The sequence below is a fragment of the Ascaphus truei genome, chromosome 2 (genome assembly GCF_040206685.1).
Source record: "Ascaphus truei isolate aAscTru1 chromosome 2, aAscTru1.hap1, whole genome shotgun sequence".
NCBI classification, from domain to species: Eukaryota; Metazoa; Chordata; class Amphibia; order Anura; family Ascaphidae; genus Ascaphus; species Ascaphus truei.
Window position 1 is genome coordinate 489,950,969 of NC_134484.1, and position 6,134 is coordinate 489,957,102.

General features: G+C 53.5%; 1 pseudogene; it reads right to left on the minus strand.

Moving 5' to 3' along the window:
* Positions 1–560: 560 nt before the first annotated feature.
* LOC142488455 (sec1 family domain-containing protein 2-like) lies at positions 561–1,375 on the minus strand (annotated as a pseudogene).
* Between the last annotated feature and the right edge of the window lie 4,759 nt (positions 1,376–6,134).

A 6,134-nucleotide genomic window follows, 5' to 3' on the forward strand; every position in this document is an offset into this window, starting at 1 on the left:
TGTCAGTCAGTGAGTGTGTGAGTGTATGTGTCAGTGAGTGAGTGTGTGAGTGTATGTGTCAGTCAGTGAGTGTGTGAGTGTATGTGTCAGTCAGTGAGTGAGTGTGTGAGTGTATGTGTCAGTCAGTGAGTGAGTGTGTGAGTGTATGTGTCAGTCAGTGAGTGTGTGAGTATGTGTCAGTCAGTGTGTCTGTCAGTGTGTGTGTGTCTGTCAGTGTGTGTGTGTGTGTGTGTGTGTGTGTGTGTGTGTCAGTGTGTGTGTGTGTGTCAGTGTGTGTGTGTGTCTGTCAGTGTGTGTGTGTGTGTGTGTGTGTGTGTGTGTGTGTGTGTCAGTGTGTGTGTGTGTGTGTGTGTGTGTGTCAGTGTGTGTGTGTGTGTGTGTGTGTGTCAGTGTGTGTGTGTGTGTGTGTGTCAGTGTGTGTGTGTGTGTGTGTGTGTGTGTCAGTGTGTGTGTGTGTGTCAGTGTGTGTGTGTGTCAGTGTGTGTGTGTGTGTCAGTGTGTGTGTGTGTCAGTGTGTGTGTGTGTCAGTGTGTGTGTGTGTCAGTGTGTGTGTGTGTCAGTCTGTGTGTGTGTCAGTCTGTGTGTGTGTCAGTCTGTGTGTGTGTCAGTCTGTGTGTGTGTCAGTCTGTGTGTGTGTCAGTCTGTGTGTGTGTCAGTCTGTGTGTGTGCTTCCTGCGGTTTCTCGTCTGAGGATAGCTGGCCAGCTCCCCCGCAATGATCCTACTCAGGTGCCCCACCGAACCGAGAAGCACTCCTCTTTCACTCCGATACCCTCCATCAGGTGGTTGAGTCTCCGGATGTGAAGCTGTAGCTCGGAGGGCATGGACGGCAGCTCCACGTCCCCTAGCCCCGGGATCCTCTTCTTGTCTGGCCAGCTGCAGTTGAGAGCCTGCAGGTGTCCGCCAGATAGCAGCGGGAAGAGAGAGGAGAAGGCCGGGGCCAGGAATAGGTGCGGGGAGATCGGGATCAGCAGCAGCGGCGCCCACATCACCTCAGCCATAACATTCATGTTCCCCATCCACTCCTACAGCTGCTGGTGGCCCCCTCGGCCTCCCCGGGGCTCACCGCCGTCACCAGCACGCAGTACTGGAAGGAGCTCTGGCTCATCACGTCCCGCACCACGTCCACCGCGGAGAGCAGCAGCACTTCGGCGCAGCCGCACCAGTGCAGGATCTCGGCTGTGAGTAAATGTTGAGCGGGGGAGGAGGAGGAGGGAAAGCCGTCCTCCACATTCCCCCGGCAGCGCAAGGAGGTCTCCGAGCTGTCCGTGTGCGTCGCCATGACTACCGCGCATGTCAGCGGGCGTGGGCAGCGGCGGCAGTTAGGAACGGCGGCGACGGACGTGTGGGAGGAATGGCATGCGCAGGGGGGCTCTGTCTGGGTCACCAGCCCGGCAGAGTGCGCGGCTGGGACAGAGAGCGGGCCTGGTCCCAGGAGCCGGTCAGCGGGTTGCCCCAGATGCCGCCCATGCGCATCTCCACCTGGGGGAAATTGCGGACGTTAGGAGCGGCGCCAGCGGCTATCGCCGCCGCCGCACAAGTCTGCGGCCGTGTAGGGGGAGCGGCGGCCATTAGGAGCGGCGCCGCCAATTTTTTGAGCGGTTGGGATGTCAGTGTTGGGGTCGGGCTGAGCCAGAACACAGCCCGGCCTCAACTGCCAGCACTGACGTCACATCCGTTTCATTTCTGTCTCCACAATCCATTTTTGCCCAAGTTCGAATGAGGTGCCACTAAAGAAGTTTCACTTCAATAATAATAATAATAATACAAGTTTTCCACAACAAAAAAAAGGCACAAGAAGCATCACAAAACCCCAGAACCAAACCAAGATGTCAGTAAAGTATAATAAATCCACAGCAAAGGAACTTACGTGCTTCTTTGGAGGCTCTCAGCGTGCAGCCGACCATGAGGGAGTAGATCGGGGGGCAGATAAAGTATGTGAGCAGGAAGATCAGCCTGGGGAGGGCGGAAAATTCACAAAAGGGTCACTTGCAGAGGGTTCATTGAGGAGCTCTTTAAAAAGATAACACAATCATTGCAATCGGAAAAGAAGACATTGCCGTTTTGAGCCAGCGGACCACAGACCTAGAATCCAAAATGGAGGACTCCCTCCAGCTGCAAGCACAAACAGATGACACAATTCTGAAACTGATTTCATAGTTCAAACCCCTCTAAGCCCAAGAAAATAGGGTGGGGAAACAGAATGTTAGAATCTGGAATATACCGGAAACTATCCCAATGGATGACCAACGCCCCTATCTCAACATATTATTTAAAAACATTGATCAATCGCTGGAAGAAAAGGAGATTGAGATGGACAGGGCCCACAGGGCCTTATGCCCTAGATCAGAAGAGCCCAAGATATGCAGGGACGTGATTGTCAAGATGCACCACTACACCACAAAAGAAAGAATCATCAGATGTTGCAGGGAAAGAGGGGACATCCACTTAGAGAACAACAACCTCCAAATATTCAACGATCTTGCTAAAGAAACAGTGACCAGACGGAGAGACCTAAAACCACTGACTTCCCTCTTGAGAGAGAGGGGAATCAAATACAGATGGGGCTTCCCATTCAAACTAATGGTCATAAAAACGGAAAACAATTCGTCCCGAGATATCCAGAAGTCCACAATTCCTAAATACACTCGGGAATACATCACCTATGGACAGCACAAGTCCAGGGCCGAAACATCAGAGACCAGAGCGGCAAGTGGTCCCCCACGCGATTAAGAGTTGTTAGCCTCACAGAATCACCAAAGTCCCGCAAGAAATAGGAGCCGACCCCAGCCCCCCATCCCCTGCTCAGCGACCTACCACAGACTCCAGCATCAATAAAAGAAAAGAACCAGAACCACAATGAAAGAAGAAAGATCCAATAACCCCCCCCACCCCCCCACAAACAAGCTAAAGGTCCAAATAGAAACATAAGAACCAAATGCCTACCTATCCACTTAGGCTGACGAGATACCATGGGAGCCACCCGGTCCTGGGGATCAGAAGATCACCGCAGAGTACACCCAGTCCCACAAGCTGTGGGCCTGGCAGCGAGCGCAACAAGGGAGATCCGGCATGGAGAGAAACACGTGGGCTCCAGAGCTCAGAGCGTGGCTGGAGTCCCAAGTGCTTCAGGAGATCGGGCGCAACACGTGGGTTCTGGGGGGACATTGATGTTGGACATGCTTTCTCCCCCCCCCTTCAGTGCCCTGTGCCAAGAACCCCCCTCCATATTCCGCTCCCCGACCCCCTCATCCATGCCCAAAACTGCGGGAGGAGACTGCAACCGACCAAGGCCTGGACCGAGGGGGTTACGGACGGGAGAGAGAGATGGGAGAGACCTGGGTGTCCGTTCAGAGGAGCGCCAGCGATCCAGGAGAGGAAGCGGCGAGGGGGACATGGAAGATCGGGGGTGGGACTGGGAGAGCAGCGCAAGGGCTCTGAAGCTCTGCTAGAGATCCGGATGCTCCCTCCTCCTCCACGCTGGTGCTTGAGCTCTGCAGTAGAGCCGGACGCTTACCCCCCTTCATGCCCCGCGCCCGACCCCCTCGCCCAGATCTGCGGGAGGGGGCCGCGACCATCCGAAGTCAGGGCGAGGGACCCGACGAAGGGGTAAGAGACAGGTACCCGGTCTGAGGCGAGCCAGGAGTGGAGGCAGCATAGCACAGACACCCGACCCAACCAACAGCCCCAGCTACAACACCGGATGAAACGCACAACCAGGTTTGATACCCCTTAGGTATCCAGCCGAGCGCCGATTTGGGGTCCGTGGTGGATAATCGGCGCCGCACAAATGGCTGGGCAGGACTTGATACGGAGCAGAGCTTCGCCCCCCCCCCCCCTCCTCGAAAGTTAAGATGGCCAACCAGCTGTATCATTAGCGTTAGCATAAATGAGGACCTAGAGGATCTTCGGAGGGGCCCAAAAGTAAAAATAATGCTAAACAGTGTCAAATGCAGTGGAAAATGTAATGTGAAACGCGATGCAAGTAAATTGATGTTTCCGTCACCCCCCCAACCCCCCGTGGAGATCGCCCTGTCACCCGGTTTAGTAGAAGTAATCTCTATTTTTCAAGGTTAAACGAGTCACTGTTGAACCACGCAGAAATAGTAGACAAAATTAAGTTATCATTGAACGACTATTTCAATTTAAATGGGGGTTCAGTAGAGTCCCCCTCAATGCTGTGGGAAGCACACAAGGCCACGATCAGAGGGGTGTTCATCTCTGTGGCCTCCCACAAGAAGAAAGCCAAACAGAAACTCCACAAGGAATTGGCGGATAAAATTACAAAATTAGAACGAAAACAAATCTAACCGATCTAAGAATGTATACAAATCTCTAATGGTGGTTAGATTGGAGCTAAAAAAAAGATACAACTAGAGGAAGTAGAGAAAGCATTAAAATGGTCTAGATTAGGGGAGCGCAATACATAACAGAGAAAAGAATGCACAGACAATAATCAGTAGCAATTCTGTTATATCAAAATAGTGACAAAGTGCAGGTGCAATGTTACATGCAACTAGGTGCACGGACGTAGGGAAGTGGAATAAATCTGATACTATGTATGTGTAACGGACGTGCTCGCCACAAACCGGGGCCGGACCGCGGGGCTGAGGTGGGGATATATAAGCACCGACCTTAGGCCACGGAGTCAGGTGCGGAGTGCGGTTCCATGATCAGACATAGCCACAGTCAGGATAGGAGACAGCAGCGTAAACGTTATCCAGGCTGGGGTCAAGGCAGGCGGCACAGGAGCGGTGGTAGAGGATACAAGCAAGGGTCGGCAACGGGAAGACAGGTGCGTGGTGCTTCAGTGTAGCAGCTTCACTGTAGAAACCAGGAACGGAGCCGCTTCAGAGTAGGAAAACAGGAACTTGGACCAGAGCCGCTACAGCATAGGAAAAGGGCCCCAGTACGGAGGACAGGGGTAGGACAGCACGAAGGCCTCTGCAAGGGGAATATGCAGCAGGCCACAGGAACTAGAAGCTTAGCACTGGGGATCCAGCGCTTCAGCACAGGAACAGAATGGCCAGACAGACTTGCTTGTAGCAAGCACAGTTACATCCAAACAGACTTGGATTATACTTAGCCCTTCCCCCCAGGAAGGGGCTAACTCTAAATAGCATGGGTAGCCAATAGGGATAGAGCTGCATTGCAAACAGCATGAAGGAGACTGCAGAGTGAGTCCAGAACAGGTGATTCTTGATTGCAACAGCAGGGAGGGGTTGTCTGGAAACTCCACAGCTCTGCAAGGAGGAGTTCCAGCCAAAACCCAGGATCAGATTCCTCACAGTATGGACTTACACGGCCATGTGTAAGCCTGAACCAAACGGGGTTTCTTTGTCCTCTCCGAGTGAATTCCTTGGTGGGATGCGTAGCTCACCACAAACGAGACGTGACCGCGGGGCTGAGATAGGGAATTATTGCAAGACACCTCCCACAGCCGCAAAGGCACTTCCAGAGTGTAGAGTGATCTTGCAAGCCGGTTCTTGGGGTACAGAGTTCAGAGTAATCGTTATGGTAAGCCAGGTCAGGGTAGAAGAGAGCAGGATCGTTGGGGTACTTAGCTGAAGTCAGGAGTGGAGATATCAACGTAGTCATATAACGGATAGCCAGGGTCAGTGCAGGAGATTCCAGAGTAGTCATACAAGCCTGGGTCAGAGCAGGAGAAACAGCGGAGTCCAGGTACAAAGCAAGGGTCAGATACAAGGCAGGCAAACAGACAGGATCGTGGAGAAGTAAGCGTCACACAAGGAATTATGCTCGGCAAGGAGTGGATGCCGAAGGAAATACTTAAAGGAACCTCCCACCAATGGGAGGCCCACAGGCAGCAGGAAGATGCCCTGATAGGCTATTCTATAGGGCCTTACTCAGTAGCCTAATAGGAGGTAGAGGCGGGGTCCCGGAAACGCGAACGCGAGCCATGCACTACGGGTGCCTCAGCTGGCGGGCCGGCTGCATGCTAAGATTCCCCCGGTATACCGATGACGGAGGTCGGAGTCGAGATCCGAAGAGAGAAAGCAGAGTTCGAGGCAGTGACGCGCTGGGGACTGCCCGTGTTGCGCGTCACTCCGATCGGAAAGAGGACCGGCGGCGGGGAAGCAAGGAGCCCGCGCACCACGGAGCGTGGGGGGTTGA